General features: G+C 43.5%; 1 protein-coding gene across 1 annotated transcript in view; it reads right to left on the reverse strand.

Annotated features, from left to right (window-relative positions):
* PRICKLE1 (prickle planar cell polarity protein 1) overlaps positions 1-18,985 on the reverse strand; it is a 70,275-nt gene extending 51,290 nt beyond the window's left edge. Inside the window, exon 1 of the mRNA XM_068402389.1 lies at positions 18,813-18,985. The gene's annotated coding sequence lies outside the window, so the exon portion shown is untranslated. The remainder of the gene's footprint in view (positions 1-18,812) is intronic.
* Positions 18,986-22,906: the final 3,921 nt, after the last annotated feature.

The raw sequence follows: 22,906 nt of genomic DNA on the forward strand, positions 1-22,906 counted from the left end.
TGCAGGGTGGTCCAAATTCAGTTGACTCTGCTTTGAGAGAAGGTTAGATCAAATGACCTCCTGAGGTTGTTTCCAACCGGAACAATTCTACAAAAGCACCTGTACTTTCTCCTGTGGGGAACACAGTGAGTAATTATGCCAGCTCTCATGCAGGATTTCTGTCGGGTTTGACCTGACACAAATAAGTGAATGATAAAATAAGTCTAAGGTTCCAAAACTCAGTTTTCCAGTGATCCATGGGTGTGAAGACTGATGTTCTACAACAGTGATCAAACTCCCCCATCCAGCATGGTAGCTGCTCAGTTTGGCAAGAATATGCTTGAAGCGCTACAGAACTGTTGTCCTCCATTAAAATGAATTTGTAACATTTTGAGCATGATGTCCATTGTACCCGCTTTTTTAAACAAACTATAGGTGGTACAGATGTACAAGCACTGCTCATGCAGTAACTTTGTTTCCTGATGAGTACAACACCCTAGTTAAGTTATCCTTTGAAGCGTACAACTCCGACTCAGGTCAGAGCTATACTGCTGTTTCATTACCAGCTGTATTGGGTCACTATAAGCTTGTTTCTATTCAAATGAAAGGAGGAATTGTTTGAAAAGCAGTAAGGTAATTACTTTCTCTTCTCTGTCTCTCCAGATTCTCAATTAGTTGATCTTTACCTCTTGCATCTTCATTGTGTTCCCATAAGCACCATTTTCCTTCTGTAACCCTCACTATAATCATCAAGCGAGTACTCAAGTCCTTGAGTGGGAAAAGAGTAGACCCAAGTCTGGACCAAGTTAACCAGCAGCAGGAAAGAACATATGCAATACTTTAGATGGAAATGAGACTCGTTATGTAATAAGTTTAATTTTCTAAATGTCCTCCTGACAGACTCTACTGATAAGAAAAAAGGACTAGAGAAAAAAAAAAAAGCACATTCAGACTTTAAATTCTTCAATGGATGCTTTTTTTTTTTAAGTACAGATGGAAAAATGTGCTTTTGATGGAATAAACACAGTCTTGTTTAAATCTGCCAAAGTAATCAATACTTGCCAGATGTCACTCTATCCCAATAATTAAAGGTATTCCATAGCAATAGTCCAGCAACATTTTATGGAACAGGCCAAAAGCAAGTCAGATGAACAGATGCAGCTTAAGCATAATCTATAAATTGAGTATGAAAATGTCAAGAAAAAAACCTGATTTTTTAAAGTGACATTTTTTGCCTTTGTTAGGGTTCAGATGTTTGATTAAAGATTAATTTGGTCTTAAGTGAGAAGCTTCCAAAGCCATTGCCAGTAGTAGTCTGAAGTTGTTAAGTCTGATTGATTATTTTTATAAGGTGAATTTGCCCAAGAGTTGCCTTCGTAAAACATCAGCTTAGAAGAGTTAAGAACTTCAGAGCTGGACATGCTACAGAAGATGGTCTTTTTCAGTGTTTTAGATCTTTGTTTTATGAGCTAGGTTTCCCAGCAGTACTACGTATTTCTGTGAAGCATTTTGTCCAGATGCTGCCCTGATACACCATATGGTGGCTTTACAGAAGCAGTTCACAAACTAGATCCTTCAAGTGAATTCAGTCCTATTTAAAAAAAAAAAAAAAAAAAGAGAGACAGACAGTGGTACCAGAGTTATACATTCTACAGAAAGGGGCTGGGGATATTTTAGGTTTTCATTAAAAAATGGTTTTATGAAGCAAAGAGATGCTGTGTGGAGACAGCAATCAGCAGTAGTCATTCATGTAATTGCAGCCCTCTAGTGAACTTACTTGAGCTTCCTGAAGAAACAAAAACGTCCTGTCCTTTCTTTTTTTCAATGCATTTTGTCTTATTTCAAGAAACATTTAGTACAAGCTTCAGTGAAGTGCTGTCTACCTTGTAAAAAGACATTTTAAGATCGAAGCAACACTGAGATGAGAATAATTTTATTTACATCACTAGGCTTTCCTTGAGCTAACCATCCTGCCAAATCTTAGCTTGCTCTGGTCACAGCACAAACATTGAACTATGGAATATCAACTGTTGCCTGTATTGTCAATTTTTTGTATTCCTGTACTACTCTTTACACATCGGAGTACCGGCAGCATGCTATCCACTCAAAGGTGGAAGAAGTGTTACCTAATCATTTACACTACAAGACTTAAAACCAGAAATCCCACATGACCACAGTCTGTCAGCCCCTGAAGGCATGTGTGTCATGCTGCCAGACATGACTAGGATGTGATAAGAAAAGAATTTTAAAAACCCTAAAGATCACGTACAGGAAGCAGCTTCAGGGTTATGCCTTATCAATGCAATCTACTTCTGGCTTTGTAATTAATAAGAAACGGTCAATCAGACAAAACATCCAGTTAGTACTTGCAGTAATACTTACGTATTATAAGTTCCAAATAAAAGTATCTGTACTTCTAAATGCGAAGTGTATTTGTTAAGAAATCTTAGTCATTATAAGAAAAAAACTGTTTAAAAAGTAAGGGCCAGTTCCATTCCTCCCTTGTTCTGAAGGTCTCTGTCTATCTGTCAGTCATACTCATTACTGGGCAAAATTATTTCTAGCAATTTTTTATTTACACTCTTTTGGTGTAAAATATGGGCAACTTTACTTGAAGTCAGTTGCTTGAGCAGGTTGCTCAAGACAAAGATGATCACAGGCATTACACACTTTATCACTACGTACTGAATCCTGAAGTGCTCCAGCTGCTGCTGATGGTCGAAGGACCGGCATCTCAGATGCAACTGCGTTGTTTTTATTACTTCCTCACATTTAAAAAAGTTCTTTTTTTTTTTTAAACTTATCATTCAGGTGTATTTGAAGCTGTGCATCATCTGATGAAAACTGAATGCTAATGGAACAATATTCAAAAATTTGGGGCTTGGTTTCTTTTTTAAAAGCAGTACTGCAGCACTGAGCACTTCTCTATGGCAATTTTGATGCTTCATGATTGCACAATAAAACTAGCACCAGGGCTGAGCAATGCTTCACTCAAAGAAAGCTGTCACTTAAGAGACCTTCCATTTTCTAGAAGCGCACAGGAGATGATAATTTTTACTTTTCAGTTGGGGTGGTGGTGGTGGTTTGTTTTTACTTACTTACCCTTTGCCGCTGGCTAATAAGTACTTCCCAGACTCTGCTCATTTGTCCATACTCTACACAAGTAAGTCCTGCGATTTGGAAACATACTTTTGAGAGTCTCTCATTACACATTGAGTTTCAATCCATTTTAACACTTTATGAGATGCTCAGCACCACAGGTCTAACTCTCTGTCACCCAATGGCCAAGCTACATACTAGGTAATGTACATTTCATAGTAGCTCTTGCTTCCACATCCCTGTATCGTGATTTTGCCCAGTCAAGAGGCAACTAGCATCGCACTCCATTCAAACCCAGAACAGGATGACAACAGCAATAAAAGAAACCTTACAGGAGGCCCAGGAATTGCTTCATTTTTTCCAATACAAGAGAGTGGAACAGCATGTTCCCATCAGCAAGTTATTCCTATAACAAACCGATCAGCAGGCATGAACAACATTAGATAGGAACTACTAGAGATATACAATTAAAAACTGACATTTTTGTGCAATTATAGCTTCTTAGGACAGGGGAGACAGTAGCATGACATAGCTGTATTTAGAGTCTGCATATAAATCTAATACATCAGCAACAAACAACTGGGAGGAAAGGACATGGAAGAGAGGCAGGAGGACAGAAGGATTTCTCGAGGAGGTTAAATTGCTGCCACACACAAATATCCCATCAAACACTGACCAAGGTTTGTGTGCCATGTGGGAGAATGTTAATTGTTTACAGGTACTCAGGGCTGGAGGACTTGGATGAATACCAGGAAGCAGCGTTGAGAAAGTCCATTGTACAATTCAGAAGGGAGAGGAATCGCTGAAGGAGGCACTTTCATTTGAGTCCATCCTGCTAGTTCCTAACCTAATTATTTACCACTGAGGGTTTCCTTTCCCAAGACTGAATTCAAGGAACAAAAAAACACCCCTGAAAGAATGTTTTCTTTCTCTTGTGGGAAGAAGGGTACAATAGGAGACAGGTCTGGTTTGGTGTAGCACTAACCAGTATTTGCAGAAGATTAAAAAAAAGCCTTTTGGTCTATTTGAGAATGGCTTCAACGCCTGCCACTCAGGTGATTCATTATTAGCACCTCTGTCTCACAGGCCTGTCAGAGAGTCTATAAAGCTAGTAACATTTTTCACATTAACAGGATAATGCTCACAAAGATTTAGCTAAAAACTCTCAAACCATATGCCTAAAATTCTGAGAAAACCACTGTTTTATTTTTAAACAATATTTTGGTCAAGCTGGCCAGATGCTTGAGTTCTGCAGTGCCAGCAATTCCTCCCCATTTCTTTTCTGCAGAAGATTTTCTGAATACTTAATATTCTGCCCAAGTGTAATTCCTCTGCAGTTAGACTGGTTTAATCCACGTGGAGGAGTTCACCGTGCACACAGCTCAGGGTTCAGCACTCTACAGCTCTGATCCACAAATCTTCTGGCCACAAGCTGCACAGGCTCTCATCACCCTGTCTCTTGTTTGTCATGTGAGTCGCATCCCTCCCTTATTTGATGGTCACCCTGCATCCGTGGAAAGAGATGGATGCTGTTGTTGGAAGGCACAACCCACCTGATGTCTCAGTGACCTCCTGAGGTGCCCCTTCTCCTTCCAAGGCCATGAGAAGGAATCTGTGGCAGCAGGATTACTCCGCAGGCCTGAATTTAGCACCTGCCTCTCCCTCCTTCAAAAGGAGGCCAACAGTTACTGACTCCAAATGGCCTCCTCATGATTATTAACGAAACACATTTCTCCTGCAGTCTCATTTAGCCTATCTCACTCCCATACCTTCAGGACAGGCTCACTTCAGTGCAAAAGCTCCTCAGGAATGAGGGTGATAAGGATACACTCCTTTGGCTATTCAGCAGAGCCCATTTCTTCCTCCCTCTGCTGTCTCCCAGCCTGGTTAAACTAGTTTGGGCAGCTTACCAGGGGCCTGGAGAGAGACATCAAAGTGCTTAGTTGTCTTCTGTTGTCTTCTGTGTTTGTGGAGCAGCTGTTAACGGGCTCCTGCCTCCATCCACGCTCAGACCACTTAGACCCTCACAGAGCTGCCACTGCAACAACAGGTGACACACATCCTCGTCCTGCCAGAGGGTCTTCTGGGGAAGGAATGCCTGGTGAGGAAGAGCTGGCTCTCCAGGCACGGAAGGCCACAGCCTGCCGGGCTCCTGCTATACCCCTCCGGTCAGCTGGGGCAACCCCAGGCAAAAGGCTTCGCTTCACTTCACATTCTCCAGCTCTACCCGCAGAGTCCATCTTCTCCCGACAGAAAAAATGAAGCGAGATGTCACCCCAAAATATGCACATCTAAACGTATCTCGGAGCACGTGGGCTTGTTCCCTTTTCCTCTGGGGTCTCAGTAAGATTTTGGACAATGGCAAATGAACAGAGACACAAGCAAGCAGAGGAATGGAAAAATAACAAGTCCTCCTGTTTTTTTTGCACTGGCAGCTTGCCATCTGTCCTCCAAATCCATTTATTTTCGCTCATTCCAAGTAGAATTACAATAATTTGAAGGAAATGAAACCACACTTTTCATTTTGCTCTCAGTGTCACAGCGAACAAGTCTTTTAAACAAGCCCTCAACTTCAGCCTTGAAATGCACTCAGGCAGAAGCGCTCCGAGTGTCACAAACGCGCAGGCGATCGCACTCCCTCGCATCCCGCATTGCTTATAACGTGCTCTCCGACACAGCCGCAGGAGCAGCTTCGCGCAGCGCCCGCGGGGGCGGCCAGAGCCCTGCGCCGTGCCGGCACCCCCGGCTGAGCCGCGCCCGGGCCCCGGCGGGAGGCGGGCTCACCGCCAGCGCACGAGCGCCACCCAGCGGGGGCGGGGCGCGGCCCTCCGCGCGATGCTCCGCGGCGGGTTTCTTCTGCCGAGGGGCCCCGAGCGGTGAGCGGCGCGGCCGCCCCTCCCTCCGCCCGGGACCGCACGGCCGGGAGCTGACCCCCGGGACCGCACTGCCCCCGCTTTCCTCCCAGGCGGGGGAAACGAGCTCTCCGCCCTTCATCAGCCTTTCGCTCAGCCCTTCCCTGGAGCTGCAAGAGAGCCCCGGCAGGCATCATCACACTGGGCTGTCTGGGCGGAGAGTGGATTGGGAGCAGCCCCGAGGAGAAGGACTTGGGGGTGATGGCTGACGAGAAGCTCAACATGAGCTGGCAACGTGCGCTCGCAGCCCAGAAGGCCAACGATATCCTGGGCTGCATCAAAAGAAGCGTGGCCAGCCGGTCGAGGGAGGCGACTCTCCCCCTCCCTCTACTCTGCTCTCGTGAGACCCCACCTGCAGTACTGCATCCAGCTCTGGGGCCCCCAATATAAGAAGGACATGAACCTCTTGGAGCAAGTCCAGAGGAGGGGCACAAAGATGATCAGAGGGCTGGAGCACCTCTCCTGTGAAGACAGGCTGAGAGTCAGGGCTTTTCAGCCTGGAGAAGAGAAGGCTTCAGGGAAACCTTCTAGCAGCCTTCCAGTACCTGAGCGGGGTCTACAGGAAAGCAGGAGAGGGACTTTTTACAAGGGCATGTAGTGATAGGATGAGGGGTAATGGTTTTAAACTGAAAGAGGGTAGATTTAGATTAGATATTAGGGAGAAATTCTTTACTGCGAGGGTAGTGAGACACTGGAACAGGTTGCCCAGAGAAGTTGTGGATGCCCCCTCCCTGGCAGTGTTTAAGGCCAGGTTGGATGAGGCTTTGAGCAGCTTGGTCTAATGGAAGGTGTTCCTGCCTGTGGCATGGGTTTGGAACTAGATGATCTTTAAGGTCCCTTCCAGCCCAAACCATTCTATGATGATTCTATGACAGTCTGGTTTTCTTCACAAAACCAGAAATGTAGTTAGAGCTCAAGCCCTATATTTTAGCATTTAAGTGAAAATGTCCAGGACTGTCATAATTCTGCATTTTTTTCATCTATGCAGTTTCAAGGTGACTACTCCCAAGCATGTCTCCCGCAGACAGCCAGCACGGCGCTGGACTTGAGGTCTGCCTTCTCAGGCAGGTACACTCTGCCCTCCATGCTGGTAACGCACCTTCCAGCATTGGCCCAACAGCTACAGAAACACTTCAGTTTTGGAGATGCTCCGTAAGCTAAAATTCAGAAATATGAATTCAACCAGAAGCCCGAAAGATCTTGGCCTTTTTTTTAGAAGTGTGCTTGGTGTACATCTATGTGTTACAGCTGCAGTGTGCACACACAGGCTCACATGCCTTCTGAAATGTTTTTCTTAAGGGTCAAATTCATACCTGCATCAAGCTGTGTGCATGCTTTTCTCAGAAATTTAGAGATAGTTATTTTGCAATGTGTCCTTCTCATACTTATTTTATTCCATAAAGTATCACAGAACAAACTAATTTGTAGGTGAGGGCTGGAACTGTTTCACATGAAAGAAAATTGAGGCTACCAGAATTCTGTTAGACATCAATGTTACAAAATTGTCTTTAAGTAGTAATTTTGGAACGATATCAAGAAGTGTATCTTTTCTATGCACCCTTCCACGGTGTACCCATTTTTTAATCATTTTTACCTTCCTTAAACAGGACACAAAGTCAGATAAAAACTGCCAGAGCCTGCTGGCATTATTTACAACGTTGCTTTACTTCCCCTCTCCCCCACACACTCTTTTGTCCTTAACACATGCATATTCTTAAAGAGTTTTAAACACTTTAAGTGTACACCATGACATGGACCTGTAACAGAATAGAAGGCTTACTCAAGAGTAATCTATTCACACTCCTGATCCCATACATTTTTTGCTTACTGCCACAGAAGACATGGGTGCCAAGCATCTATCAGAGGCCTCTTGACAGAAAGCATTTGTATGAGAAAAAGCTAGCTTTTAAAGACGCCTGAAATAGGTACATAGTGACCTATTCAGTAGTCACAGTTTTTAGGATACCTACATACAAATCAAGACTGCAGGCAAATGGCTCCGGAATTATTTACAAGAAGGACTGCTTCCTAAAATTTACCTTGGGTTTATTGCTACTTCGAAAACAGATTTGTATTTTGCAGAAGTGTTGCACCATCAGCTCTGTATTTTGTGGTGACAGCTCCTCAAAACTATCTATAAACAAGTTCAAGCTCTGGATCTCTAAATACAGCTCCATTTCCTGAGGTCATCTCTTACATCACCAGTTTCCCAACAGGCAGAAAGTTACTTAAGTCTCTTCAGAGACTTTAGTCACCAACCTTATTGCATGATATTGTCTTTGACTAGTTGTCAACCACTACAACTAATAAAGAGACAGGACGCTCTTATACTCCATTTTTCCAATGGAAGCTACTTTGTCCATGAAACTGCTTCATATTGTTTGGCAAAGATTTCAGTCTTTCTTCAAGCTTGCTGTATATACCAATTTGCATTAGAGACTAATTTTCCTGGAGATTCTTATTCTCTAGCCACAGCACCCTTTTGTTTCTCTTGTACCCAAAGATGACTTTTGCACACCAGACCTTATGCTTTGAAAATACTTACCAAAAGTAGTTTCTCTTCCAGACATGCATTGCAGCCTCCACAATAATAACTGTCAGAAGAGCTTAAAAATGCTCCAAAAATGGTATGACAGGATGAGTCTCAAAGCCATTAGATTAAACATGAGTAAAACCTGCCACCAGGAAGACTGCCTTCGGACGGCTGTCAGTTCCCTACTCCACACAAAACTGAGAAGGATCCAGCTTCCAGCTGAGAAGAGTGTATTTGATTGACAGGCATATGTATCCCTGTCATATACCCTTCTCTGCCCCCAACACTCCTCACATCAGCTAGATGCAAGCACTACTGCACATGAGCACAGCACTTCACAGCAGCAGCAAACACCACACCTCAGTTTAGTCTCCATCATCATGCTACCTCACTGTTGCACAACTATACTTCAAAAAAGCCACAGTTGAAGTTACAATCAATTCACTATGATAAATCAACTACTTAAAATGCTTGATTTTTCCCATGATAAGTAATGCAAAACCTAGCATGGACAAGGGAGAAGTCACTATTGGAATTAATAGCTGTAGTCAAGAGGTCAGAAGCCAGTTGTGCGTCACCTCAGTGGCTGGGAAGCCACGTTGAAGATGGAGGTCTGCAACACTACAACCCTGTGCAGCACAGCAAGCTTCTGCAGCATCTTCTGTCCCTGATACTTCACTGATAAGGTTACTACATACTACCTAAGCAACCTTTTGACTTTTTGGGGGGGCCATGGTGTTAAAGTTGAAGGGGAAGACTCAAGGACTGAACGGCACAAGAGGCTAAACACCACAGGGTTTTCACTCTCATCACAATCAAGTTAAAGATAAAATTTAAGTGATATACTAAGCCTACCACATTCTTCAAATTTAAAAAGACTCCCTTGTGGATACCTGCAATTTGCTACTCAAGCAGAAAACAAAAATTCAAATAAGCCAATAGATCTACTCCAAGTCAGAATACATTAAAAGAGTCAACTATTTCATGTTATTTTTTTAAACTATGAAAAGAGGCAGTCAAAGCAACATTTCAGTTAGGTAGAGAATGCTGCATTAATTTCAAAAACTAAATAGTGGTAAAGTTGGAGTCTGTTGCACTGGTTAATGAATGAGGTGACTGTTTTCAAAGATACCCACACATGTACAGATCATAGCTAGCATGAACAGTTTTTACAGCACTGCTATATAATCTCATTCAGTTATTTGACTACTGATGGTAATTAAGGCCCATAATCCATTGCCAAAAATAAACAAGTGTGAGCAACCACCAAAACTTAGGCAATGGCAGAAACTGTGTGTGGATATTCCAGGTTTATTGCCAAGTACTTAGCTGTTTAGAGAAAATCTGAAGTTAAAATAAGTCCTTGAGCACGTACAAAACACAAGAATGGAGCCAAACACTTTACAAGCACAGGAAAACCAACAATAACATAAGAAGTTTTGTTTATGTAGAATTAGTATCTTGAACCTGGATAATGAGGAACAAGATTCACAGATTAGAACTTCTAAAGCAATAGAAAACCACAAAGAAAGTTTAAGTTGTACGGATATAGCCAATCCAGCCTTCTTTTCTTCAGGACCTGCACAGGAATACAGCTACCCCCCCAAGACTTTTTGTAGGATCTGACCCTAGTATGATAAGTACTTTACCATGCATATTGCTTATTAACTACCAAAACTGATGTAGTAGTACTGAAGTACTGAATCAAAGAAATGTGCATCATTATTAGGGGTACTAGCTAGAATGTATTATATATGAAAATGAAACATTATGTACAAAGAGAAACAAGCATAGCAACTGTTATCTACAAACTAAAGTCACAGTGGCACATTGAACAATTTTAGGTTAACCAGACTCACTTAAAAATAGAAACCAGAGGCCGGGCTCTTCTCTCACCCCATTTCACATGTCTTTACTTCCATTGATTTCAAGTGGAGTTCTTCACAATTTATGCCATTGTGAGAGGAGAATCAAGCCTTGTGTGTTTGAAAGGAAACAGCAGACACGTTTCCCACCAGAGTGCAGGGGGAGATTTAAAAAAAACCCACAAGTATATGAACTGTGAAACCGATAGACTACACAAGCAAAGGCAGGCAAGGAGGCTCTAGATGGGGGTGTGGGGGGGGGGAACTTGCAGCTTATCCAGGGTTTTTTTTGAAGATTTGGGATTGGTATTAAGAAGTCAGAAGCCCAGTCATTAAACTGACTTTAAAATAAAATTTTAGAAATAAATATTGCATTTTCTTTCTGACAGACATCATTGATTTATATTTCTCTACAGTTTTTCTGTAAAATGAGTAGGCCATTTTCTTTGTGAAGGATACAGACTTTCCATTCCCAGAAACTGGGAAGTGGGGCTATGTCTGAACTATTTGCATCACTAGAAATGGTGCCTAACCATCACTCACACCCAAGCTCAAACAGATGATCTTCCAAAACCCTACAGGATCATCCAGACAAGTAGTATTACAGTAGTTAGAAAGAGCAACACTTGTGACTGAACCCAAGTCAGACAAAGTACTAGATGATTTAGACAAAACCACTTCATGGTTTGGACCAATGGCACAACAGAAGCTACAGCTTTATGGTCTACTTTTTTTGGGTAGCAGCACGCGGTTAGGAAGCTCCTCTTTCGCCACCCCGGTGAGCAACCCTGTGCACTAACACAATCATTGTGCCAGTCTGTATTGATTTGGGAAGCTCACTTAAAACAAAAAGCAAGAAAACCCACAAATGTTTCAAACCATCTCTACCTCCCTGCTCAAGCTGTACCAGTACAACTAACTGACAGCGCAAGGGAAATAGCTTGAGTATTTTACAGAGGGAATACAGACTTATTTAATTGTCTTATCAGGTTTATATACCATAGTAACACAAGACTGAAGTCATTCATACTCATTCAGAGTCCAACACACAGAATATTACTGTAACGGCCTGCTTGGAAATGCTTTTCCCCTTCCTTCACTCACGTGCACAACCAGTGTCGCAGCTCACATGCTGGTTTTTAAGTCTCCCCCTGCACTCCAGTAGGAGGACATGCTGGCAGTTTCCTTTTGAAAACAAGTCTAGATTCTCTTCTCACAATTGCATTAAATATTGGCTGACTTAGTATGCAACAAAGCAGGAAGAAGGTAAATGCACAGAACTGCACAAAGGAGGATGACTTCTACCTGCGGAAAAAATGTTGCATAATTCAAGATATACCTGCTGATTTTCATGAGACCTGTTCTTTCAAAGCGTTAGTCTCCTTCCAGAGGCCATGGGAAGGTGGAAAGAGACCCATGAACAAACACATATGCCCTTGAATATCCAACTTTGATCGTTTCGGAGTTAGTATTTAGATGCTGAACACTGACTTGCACATCAAAGTAAAAAAAAAAAAAAAAAGCCTTAAATGAACAGGAGCCTGGTATCACCTCAATTCCTAAAATAAGGCCACCAAGTGTACCTTTGTGCTACTATACCACAGTCAAAGAGTCCTCATCATACCAGGACCACTTTACAGCATCAGCTCCAGGCTAATGAGGCATCAATTAATAGGTCAAAAAGGTTTATAAACAGCTACAGTACAATATGAGACAGACAGGGAGACACTAAAAACTAACCTACCAAAACTAGAGCCTAAAAGGTGGCAGATTCAGAACTAGACAATAGAACTCTGAGTGTCAGGGGAGATTTTGCAAAGAAATATGAAACGCAATAAATCTGCAGCAATGAAACAGATGCCTGCTTGTCACTGTGGTCATTTCAGTTTAATCAATTACCTGCATTGCTCAAGTTCAATGTATTAACAGCTACTTGAAAACTGTAAGAGCTGTTCTTGCATGAAATCAACAGCTTTATATACTGGAAAATGATCTACTGAGAAAGAAATGGGCTATTAGCCTGGACCACTGAATGACAGCTTCACACCACCCGAAATCCCCTGCAAAGACTGTCCAAGCAGATTGTATGAAAGGTCAGGGGGTAAAGCCTGACATTTACTGGATTCACAAACAGCTAAACCAACCATTCAGCTCACTAACCTACTCGGCAGCGCATCCTTCGCTGCGAGCGCTTCCACAGCTTTTTGGCAGCTCATACTTGAACACAACAGCAATAGGTAGGGCTCCCTCTTACCATGCAGATGCTCTCTCCAGCCTCACCCTAGTACATGGCTTCCTTCCCTAGAGCCTCCTCAGGGGAGGCCAATGCCTCACAAAAGCCAGACCCATACTCTGAGATCTGGCTGAAGAGAAGAGTTGCCATAACACAACTGATTGCATTTTTATACAGCTCTTATTTCTCCCAAATAGTCATGGTACCTCCTAGTAGATACCTGGCGAAATCCAAACCTACACTGAGCTGCTGAGAGGATGGAGGAAAGCTGCATCCTTGGTAACATCATCCTTACCAGGCTGGAAGTCACATACTTTCCTGGTACCTCGGTACAGATGAGAGCCTGCTCTGCTTTCTACATGTTTGGCAGTACTCTCAAGACATTCGTTGGCTATTGGCCTGCCAAGCTGTTTAGGCTTATAAGTTCCTTTGCACTCGCTTTATTCTATCAATTTTGTTAAATATAAACATATCCTCTGTGTATCTTACTCCCATATTCCATATGCACAGAACAAACTCATTTCAGTGCTAGGATGAATGGGAACTCAATATTTATCACACAGATCCACCATGCTTTGCAAACAAGACTGAAAAAAAAAACCCCTCAGAATGAAGTTATCCATATGATCTTTCTTATGAGCAAAGCATGAGAAAACAGTTCAAAGCTCTCAGAAAGCCATATGTATACTCTGACAAAAGACATCTGCAATTCACCAGTGAGGTTCTAGACCCAGCATAATTCATTTAGCAGTCCGTATATATAGATGCAAATACACTAGGTTCAGACATTTCTTCAATGCTTTCATAAAATTAATTTTAAAGTATATAAATATTAACACTTTGAACAGTCATCTCAGCATGTGAAGCTTTTATTTTTCTAAGAAAATACCAGTTCCTGCAAGGAAGATGAAATAAAAGTAAAAATATATTAGTCCTCAAGTATGCACACAAACACATGCAATTCCTTTACATAAACACTTTTGAACTTCTGGGTAATTAACTACAACACTTGATTACAAAAAGAGATCTTCAAAAAACACCTTCACTAATCATGCACTAATTTTTAACATATGTGAAAACAAGCCAGCTTTTACTGCTGTTAGACAAGTTGATCCACACTCGAAAGCACAAGGCAGCCTTCAATTTGTGCCATAGTATTGTGCGTTTGGTTATTGTTGCTACAGAAATGGGCCATGGGTGAGGGCAGTGTCCAACTAGCCCATGTGCCCAACAGGTTGAGCAAGGGTGCCTTGGTGGGGCCTCTTGCTGAGCTAGCAATATGTCTGTCACAGGAGTACTTTGTTAATGAAGAGATTAGGGGACGGTAAAACAGGTAAAGCTGAACAATTACAGCACTTGTGTCAGAGGTGGTTTACATTGTTCCAATGAGGAGCATGGGAATACAGAAGAGATGTGTGCTTTGAGGAGTGGTATAGCAGTTATCTGTCTAGATATGTTTAGAGATTCAATTGCACAATTCTCAATGTGTAATTTTTCATTTCAGTCTTTTTAAGGCTGGTGAGAGAAGATGCAGTGTTCCTACAGAACAAGAGGATGCAAGAGTCCTACCACGCAGTGTGACCTGAAGCCTACACTGCTATATTCATAACTGCATCTATGTTCTTATTTTCTTCTTAAAACATTCAAACACCTCAAGAAATTAGGATGTTTGGACAATGAAGACTCCCTTTAAGAAAATTTAAGGGACTAACACCACCCTGCTTAAAAAAAACCTCTGTAAGTTTTACTATAAGCATCATGATATTGACATGTAGATTTTTAATCATGCTGGTTGCAATTATACAAATCAGTGATCAAATCCACTGAGAAGTCAGTTTTCATATACACCACATTAACACAAACATTAGACATGGATTTGGCACATTGCTGTCAGAGAAGCCTAGTTCTGGAATCATGTAATATTAAGATTGGAGCTACCTGATGCAAGATTAGAAGGCAACAAGCTCAAAAAGGTGGTTATAAAAACATCACAGGAAACAAAATTTATTTTAAATAAAAGCAAAGCAATCATATTTCAATATTTAGATGGCAGTTGGAAATGTTTTTTTGGCATGCAGCTGCCCCACGGAGCCAATATTGTGTGTAACTGGAAACATTTCAAGAAAACAGAATTGTTACTAAAGTCAAAGACCGTAATTGCAAGCTGTGGGATCTGTGCTTAGATAAAAGAGGGGCAACTGAATAAAACTGTTACAGATATAAACCTACATGCACACTCCATAATACCCTTATCACTTTATTGCCAACTCAATATAACTAGAGAGCAAGGGGGGGAGAGAAGGAAAATGAAGGCGAGAAGCACACGAGGCAGAACAGCAAGCGCTATCAGGTGCTATAAATCAATGTTTCAAACACAAACCTTAGACAGGAGTACATGACTTTGGTAGAGAACAACTGAAATAACACAGTTCCACCTTTTGTTGATGTGTAATCCACTGGAAATGAAAGGCCTGCCTGAGAGACTGTCTACCCCAGGTTTACTAGCTAGCAAAACACTCAGAGCTTCATAGGTTCAGAATGATCTTGAAAAGCAACTCACCAATCTTATGGTTATATTTAAGAACTTTTAAGGAGTTAGCCTTCCAGGCAGCATTCCAAGAAAAGGTAAACTAGCAAAAAGCTGTCATTTACAGATTTTTAAAAATACTAAAAATGTTTGTATTGGCTTATACCTCTTGTATCTGAGCACTTCACTCATTTTGTACATTTAAAAAAACCTCCTTGCACAAGAACATGCTTGAGAAGTATTGTCAGTTTGTGCCAAGAAGTCATTTACTTATTTAGTTTTGAAAAAAAAAAAGTATAATGTATTTAGTGCACAATATAAACAGGCAAAATACAAGAGGAAGAGTTACAGCAGACCGCTTGTGAAATTTTGTTCGGTAACTGGAAATATCCTTTGACAATGAACCAGCAGCCAAAGAGCTGTTTCTGTAAAAAACGCGTAATTTTGGCAAACTGTGATCTGATAGTCTATCTGGGAATTTCTGCCAGAAATGCCACGACTTCAGTGTGCTATTACTTGCAAAACATGTTTCTTCCCATCATTCTTCAGCCATAAGGTGGGAGGGGGAAAGATGAGTGATAGCTGTGCTGTATCCTTCCAAGCTGCTTCTTCCCATTACACAACTCCTAATCCAAACAATTTAAGCATGCAAGTAAAAGCTACTCACTTCTGTAAACACTTTCAGGAGCAGGACCTAAGCATGCATGGCTTACACCAAGCATATACGAATGACTAGAGCTAACCTCAAGTTTACCTCTGTTTAAACAGCAGAAGCAGAAAACAGTGCTGGCCAAACTGAAGCTTAAGCTTCAGGAGGTAAACGGAGTATTGATAGAAGCCACTTGGCCATCATGCACCCATCTCATAATCAAGTATTCTTAATGCAATATTATATCATACAACAATTTTCCCAAAAACACAAATGACGCTTTGTAATTAAAAAAAAAAAGTAAAATTTCAGAGCATGTTTTTATACCCCAACAGCAGGAATCTCTTTGCTTTAGGATAAGGCAGTGGTAGAAAACAGAAACAAACCCTGGCTTGTTTGTTTTAAATGGACTTCACCACTGCACATACAATTAACTCTGGAATGCACAAGACACAGCATCCAAGCAAAGAGAGGCTTTAAATTTAAGTGCAACTCAGTCTGCTCTGTTAGAAGCTGCGTACAGCAGCCGTTGACAATATATTACGCAAGATTCATATTACAAAGGGAAAGGACTCTTAGGCTGGGATACAAAGGCTGCAGCATTAGAAAGGGTCAAAGCGATCTGCAAAGGCATAATATGAACCAAAGCCATTTAAATTACTCTGTAAAATGTAGACGTTCATTAGCACAGAAAAGTTTCACAGGAAAACAACGACAAAGTAAAAGCCATCTGATTTTCATATGCTAGTTAATTAAATATGCCAAATGCATTTAATCTCTTATTATAACCATAGGGGGAGACAGACCAAACTCTTGAAGTTCTGAAAAGCCAGGTCATTAGCGTGCCAAGTCATTCTTCAGATCTCCTCCTTATACACAAATTTACATTCCCAACTTATTATATATGTAAGTAAAACCTGGTAAGTAGAACGGGCCCCTCCCGCCCCCTCCATTTCTCCTTCTTTGGAAGACACTTGCTATCTGCTACTCCTGTATTCTAAATGTCTTATTAAATGTCAGAAAGAACTCGTTTGCTAGGAAACAAACAGCACAGAAGCTGTTCTGCCAAAAGCCTGAGTTAAACACCGTGGTCCCCCTAAGACGTAGAATAAGCTAGTTGAAAATGAGATTAATATGATTCTTGCACATATGCATGAAAATCCACACATAGTTTGTAATCTTTCAAGTTCAGATGACATTTCTAGCCATTTCTTGCCTTTCCAAACAAGAGGAGGATTCTGATGTTTACGTAAGGTTCTTCTTGCTTAATAAATCTTAAATTGAAACAGACTTTTTTTTCTTTTAAACAATTACCTTCTTCAGAGTTATCATACTACAGGATATTACGAAAAACCAGACTCTCCAGTTGCTTTTACCCACATCTGACTCCAATCTTAATAGTTTAGCTATTAACCCTGTAAGGTCCCCACACACACACCTTGCCCGGTTGATGTTAAAATTTTTATATGACTGATCTGGGCTTACTCATTACAAAACCTTTTGTTATAGAGAAAGAGAGCCGCTCCGTGGACCTTGATTTACAGGACACAATTAGCCGTGTTGTTGGCAGAACTGCACCAGCCCAGCTTATCCGGGGCTCTGCGGTGAGAAATGAAAGAATCTGTCACTGCAGTGAGACTAACTGCTCTCCTTCTCTCCTCTCCCATTCCTTCCCTTTCCAAGCCCACTCTGACCTGCTGACTTTTTGGGATGAAAACCTGGCCACTGTGATACACCTGTGCTGCAGATAAGCAATATAAATAACAATAATTCCTCCTAGCAATAGTAATACCTAGAGCTAAAGGTGGAAAAACACATCCTGCTGGAAAATCTCAGCAGTCACTCTGAGTTTGCCATGTGAAACGTGCTGTTTAAAGCCCTCAGTTACCAGCTAAACAACGAAAGCAGGGAACTTCACCAGCTGTAACGTTAGCCATTTATTTTTGCCACCTTTTTAGGTTTCGGCATGTAGGGAATATGCACTGTTAACCTTTAAATCCTCTGTATAAACATTTCTCAGAGAGCTTGTAAAATATCCCCCGCTGTGTTTCCTGGCTCTCCAGCTGATGGCATTTAGAAACAGTGGTACTGGCGGGTGCTTTATTTTGCTTTCCTCGGCCACCCCGCTGGGGTACAATGACAGATGCCTGTCCAAGGCCAGACCCGGCCGCCCCAGGCTCGGACCACAACGAAGGCGCCCTGGACTCAGCCCAGCCCGGCGATAAATGGTGGCTGCTGGAGTCTGAAATCCCAGGGTGGGAATAAATATTCTGGGAGAAGGGGTTCGGGGAGCGACCCTCGCCCCTCCAGAGCTCTCTTCGTTGAGGAAGGAATACATACACACGCACTCTAGCTAGGTCCGTGCTGCACCTCAGCCGCTGCCGGGGGGGGGTGGTTTACCCCCCACTAACACAACGGGCTCGCAGCGGAGAGCCCGACAGACGCCGCCGGGATGGCAGGAGCGAGATGTCGCCCCGCTGGGGGCGGGAGGGCGCCCAGACGCGGACACTCCTCCGAGGACAGGGGAGAAGGCGGCGGCTGCCTGGGAAAGGCCAGTTGTCACCCCACTGACAGGCAACAGCTGAGCTCCCGCATCTGGACTCTCATTCAGACCGGCGGCCCCGGCCCGCCGCGGCTCCCGCTCCGCCGGGCGCACCGAGCCGGCGCCGCGCCGTCCCCCAGCCCCGACAGCCGCCACGGGGCTCGGCGGGACACCCCACTCCTGCTCTCCCGAGCCCGCAGCCCCCGTCCAACAACTCCGCGCAGGACGGCGCTACTCCAGCGCTGCCCAGTACCGGCTCTGGGTTCTGACGGCTCCTCACGGGCACGCCCTGGCAATGCAAGCCCCGGCGGGGTGCAGGACCCCCGCCGCAGATCGGGGTGCCGCTGGAAGGGCTCCGCCGCCGCCAGCGGCACGGTCCCGGCTGCAGACGGCGCCCCGTCAAACCCGCCGGGCGTCCCGCCGCGCCGCTGCAAGCTGCCCGCCAGTCTTCCCTCGGGGGAGCCGCCACTTACCCTCCCCGCAGCGCGGCCGAACCACGGCGACGTATTCCCGGGCAGCGAGCAGCGGCGGCGTCCGTCACATCGACAGCGGGGGAGGCGGGCACACGGCTCTGCCTGCGGAGTCAGCGACGGCGGGAGACGCGCATCTCCAGCAGCGCCGCGCAGGGGACCGCCCGGAGCCTCCTCTACCGCCAGCAGCCTCCGCCGCCCCGCCGCGAGTGACCGAGCCCCACGCCCGCTCCCCGCCCTAATGGGGCTCCACCGCCCCGCGCCCGGGACGGCGACATGCGCGTTCCGCCGCGCCCATTGGCTGCCGCCCGCCGCGCCCGCCAATCGCCGTCGGGTCGGGGCGGCCGGCGGCTCGGAAAACCCGGCGGGGCGGGGCGCGAGGGGCGGGGTCCCGGCCCGGCCCCGCCCGTGAGCACGGGGGTAGATACGGTGCCGGTTGGCGCTTACGGGGCCGCGGCAAAACTTGTGGAAACCCCATTTCCCCCCAGTTTGGGAGGGCCGGGGAGCAGGCGGAGGACGGGCAGGCTCCCTGCTCCGTTTCCCCCGGTCAGACGGAGCTCTGGGGCCAATTGCTGGCTCCTCGCCACCCGCTCTCGCACAGGGAGCCCGAGAGGGAAAGTTAATTAAAAACTTTTCCCACCGATCAGTGCAGAGGTGGGCGATGGAGCCTGCTCCTGCGGTATTCGCGGCCCACGGTCTTGTTGGTGGGCTGCACGTACCCACCGATTGCACCCGGGGCACTGCTGGAGAGAACGGGGTGTGGGGCCATCGACCTCCTCATCCTTTGTCCCTCGCCATCTACCCTCGCCGTTGGCCCTTGCCCTTGGCCCTCGCCCTCCCAGGTGTGTGGAGCCGGCATTCCCCAGGCTCAGCAAAGCTCCCTGAGAGGTCTGGCAGGGGTTGGCACGTCCCGAAGCAAAGCAGCCCTAGTGTTAACGTAAATAAGATGGCAAGACGAATGTGGTAGGCATTAAAGGGACGCTGAAGTAGCCAGGCATACGTTTAAATCCCTTCCCTCACATTGTAATCGGCACTTTTAGTAGCTGTTTAAGCTACTGGAGTTTGCAGCCCTTGTTTCAGTTGCTCGTACCTCACACCCTTTAAGCAACACGAATTGAGTCCTGGTTCGTTAGTGGTCTCGCAATGTTTAAATCCTGTATGAAAAATCAAGAGAAGGATGAGTAACGATGATGGCGTTTAATTTAATGTTACTTTTTTTTATAGATGCAAATTGGAGGGTGGGTTAATTTAACCACAGTGGCTTCTAAGTGATCGCAAACTCTCCCCAGCTGGGGAAACTGATATGTTTGGAACTGTGAAAACGTAATATAAAACTGAAATCTGGTCTGTTGCCTGGTAATATCTCTCTTGGTTCTCTAAAGAAGGCATTATTTGAGGTTAGGAAATGGCAATTTTCCCTTCATGTTTTGAAGCACATTTGGTTTTCCTGTGGTAGCAGAGTAAGTTTGTTATCTGGAATTCAATCAGGTCAAAATCATCTTTCTGTATCCGAAAAAATAAAAACGTGACACTCACAGGAAATAACTTTAGACTACAACCCTACGCTACAACTTTATTACAGGCAAGAGTGTTAAACCTACTTATCACCTTAAAAGTTTTAGCTCCAGTTCTAACCCTGTGTGCTCTGCTCTGCTGTTTCCTTGCAACCTGGGTGTAGTATCACCATCGCATCGCTAAACACTTCTTTTTAAATCTTATCCAAGTCTGAAAATAAACATTTTTATATTGCATCTGCACGGAACTTTTCAGAGAGAAAGCAAAGACACTTGTACAGACAGGTGAAACCTCATTAAAAGAAGTCTCCATCGCAATGAATTTGGAAGTCTTCTATAATTTAAGGAAAAACCGCAAAGCATGAAGTAGAAATGTGAAAAAGTGAATACATTCTAAAGGAAATAAGAAGAAAAGAACGGCAAAGATGGCAAAAGGGCTGCTTGTAACCATCTGCTGCTATAGAGCTGTTTGTCCCTTGTCCTGTGTTCTTCCCTGCCACCTAGTCAAGCATTTCTGTAGCACTTATCTCTAAGATCTAAATACATTTAGACTGTGCTGGCAGCATTGCATGATTTCCGTAATTTACTTCTTCCCACTTCAGCTTCCAAAGGCATAGGAAATAAGATTGCTTGGCTTCTAAATAACCTTGTCAAAGGTGTTTACAGTCATATATTAGCAGATCTGAATCTGGAATGAAAGAATTTATGGCCAATGCACTCTTTCAAGTTGTGTATCTGTTTATCTGATCCTTACTTACAAATACCTCTAATTAAGCTATAAACTCTTAGTTTCTACTTAACCATATGGGTAGCCTGGGAAGTTTGCTATGGTAATGTAATTTACCCATTCTACAGCCATGTCTGCAATGCAAATCCAGCATAACTGCTTTAATAGTGTTACAACCTGCTCTGTTTTTCACAACATGGACAGAAATAAAGCATGTCCAAGTTACCAACGGTAGTCCTGATGAAACAGCGCAGTCAGTTTTCTCTTTGGACCTATGGGACTTTGTTTGTGTCAGGGAGAAAATACGCCCATAACCCTGCAAACTGTAGGAAATAAGATAAAAAAATACTGTCTGGAAATGCAAGTACTGGGGAAACAGCTATGATATTCTCCATCAGTTTTTTTGCACTTTCCATGGGAGCTATTTGGCTCTCCTGTGATTTTGCTGCATTCTACCCTCTGGTACTGTTCACCGTTTTTAATTGCATTTTTCATTTACTTGAGCTCTGGATAATTTGAGGATGGGGTCTACTCTGCCACTGGAGTGGGTTGAGAGGGGGTATAAGGAAAACTTGCACATAAAAAAGACCCAGAGTTACAATATCTATTTGTATATCTTAAACTTTTATTAAATATTTCAAAAAAATATTTATGCAAGAAAAAACATATAAACTACTAATAAGCAAGTTTAAAAGGGGCTTGAGTCCCAGCTTTGTTACCTTAACATAGTAAAAACACTAACTTCCATGGGACTGTTACCTATTGTATAAAAAATGTATTCTAAAATATGTTCTGCATTTAGATTTTTCTCTAGAAAGTAGTGCTGACAGTTATGAATTTCATGTGAGGAATGCAATTTTTGGCCTATATTGCAGTAGCTTAAAATTTAAAAACGTGAAGTATGAAAAGTTTTTGTGTGATTTTGAAGTAGGGGGAAAAGCATCCATACAGATTCACACTGGTACCCTGGAAGGAAATGCCTAGAGCAATCCATCAGAACTTCTTTTCCAATCCTACCTCTTCCAGTGAATACTTTAAATATTTCTTATTGTCTTTAAAGTATCCCATGTTTTCATATTGAAACCTTTCATACACAGTTGCAACTGCAAGTAGGTGAACAAAAGTAGCTCCTTAGCTAGGTAGTAAAAATATAATCCAGCACTGATGTAGCTTTGAGGCTAGCCAGCCTTGGAAGAGATGGCTGGACCAGATGGGCGCCAGAGGTCCCTTCCAACTCTGTTCCTATGACCTAGAGCTGTTGGGTTCAGCCGATACAGAAGATACAGGTCAGACTATGCTGTCTAATTACTGGAGCAGTTTAAGTATTGGGGGATAGAAAAAGGCTGTGCCTAGAGATAGAGAGTTTGCGTTAAGCACAGTGGTCTTTATACTGACATTAGGCCACCCCACAGGCGTTTTTACTGTGTATTTAAAAAAAAAAATTGTATTAGATTAAGGGCAAGATTTTGACCTTTTGCAAGGTGAGATTGTACTGTTCTATTTTGTTTTAGCTTTTGTCCATGGTATGAAGCACAGGCCAGCTTCATTTGGGGATTTTTGGGGAGGTACAATGCTTTAATTTCTGCTGCTCACTTTCTACAGCACTGTACATTGGGTTTATACTTTCTCTTTTTATTTCTTAGTCTTTCTTCAGGAAGGGAGGCCACAATGGGTACAATGGCCTTTCTTTTCCTATTTGTACTTCTAAGTATCAGTAGGAATGCCTCAGTTTCCCTGTTTGCATGCAGAGAATAAAACTGTCTTACATCCCATGGGTCTTGTAAGGCTTACTTAATCTTTGTGCAGCACTTGAGCTTTTCAGACAAAAAGCTGTATAGAAGCACATCAATGACAGA

The sequence above is a fragment of the Nyctibius grandis genome, chromosome 5 (assembly GCF_013368605.1).
Source record: "Nyctibius grandis isolate bNycGra1 chromosome 5, bNycGra1.pri, whole genome shotgun sequence".
Taxonomy (NCBI): Eukaryota; Metazoa; Chordata; class Aves; order Nyctibiiformes; family Nyctibiidae; genus Nyctibius; species Nyctibius grandis.